Source organism: Penaeus monodon, chromosome 27 (genome assembly GCF_015228065.2).
Source record: "Penaeus monodon isolate SGIC_2016 chromosome 27, NSTDA_Pmon_1, whole genome shotgun sequence".
Classification (NCBI taxonomy): domain Eukaryota; kingdom Metazoa; phylum Arthropoda; class Malacostraca; order Decapoda; family Penaeidae; genus Penaeus; species Penaeus monodon.
The window spans coordinates 8,074,014-8,074,901 of NC_051412.1; the positions used below are offsets into that span (position 1 = coordinate 8,074,014).

General features: G+C 38.7%; 1 long non-coding RNA gene across 2 annotated transcripts in view; it reads right to left on the reverse strand.

Annotated features, from left to right (window-relative positions):
• Window positions 1–888, reverse strand: part of LOC119590348 — a 6,217-nt gene that overhangs the window by 1,127 nt on the left and 4,202 nt on the right. For both annotated transcript variants that reach the window (XR_005230255.1, XR_005230254.1), the window contains exons 2-3: window positions 759–824; window positions 427–585 (exon numbers count right to left, since the gene is read on the reverse strand). This is a non-coding gene — a long non-coding RNA (uncharacterized LOC119590348). The remainder of the gene's footprint in view (window positions 1–426; window positions 586–758; window positions 825–888) is intronic.

Below are 888 nucleotides of genomic sequence, written 5' to 3' on the forward strand. Positions count from 1 at the left end.
AAGTATTCTATTTACTATTTGCATTTCTAAAATGTCCTTTGGCTAGCTTTTTTCTTTTTTTCTTTTTTACTTAACCAGTTTCAACAATGGATTTCATTAATAGCTTTACTTATTACATTATTTTGTAGTCATTTTTTGTCTGATGCTATCCATTCTCACTGTATCTAACTCGTAACTCGTTTCTAAAGCAGTTTAAGGGCAAATATCAAATATTAGTATATCTGGACGAAAGAAATCACAATCAGGCTTGATGCAATACAGGAAATGTGGAATGCGCAGATTTAGTCACTGTAATTTATCTTACATTACATTTCTCTGACAGCTGTCGTTCAGATATACTCAACCATTGTTGGTTGTGTTGGTATACTGTTATATTACTTCTTCCCTTCCTGTCTCCCTCGTGCTATTCCTGGCTTTCTTTCTCACCCAAGTAGGACGACCCGGTGCGGTGAGAAGGAGCCACAACGAGGACAAACACGGGGGCCTGAGACATCCATTCCACATATGATTCATTTGAAAACTGTTCTTGATGGCCATCTTCTTTCGAAGAGTCAAAACCGCCTTGTTCCCACCACTGCCATTGTACTGGAGGAAAACAAGGATTACTTGAGGTTACATTCCTCTGCAATGCCGCTTCACATGTGTCAGATTGTTTACTTGAAAGAGTAATACAAATAAGTAAATAAAAAAGAGAGAAAAAAGATAGAACATAGTGATCTACGGAACATAGGACCATGAAAAGCGCACCTAATACATACTTTGCTGCTGTTGGCCAGTCCCTGTTAGCTGGAAATCCCTGAACTTCGAAGGTTTGGAGCCACGCCCTATAAAAAAGTTAAACTCAGTTCCCCATAAGGAAAAACTTGCAGGGTGAAAGAGACTGAATGC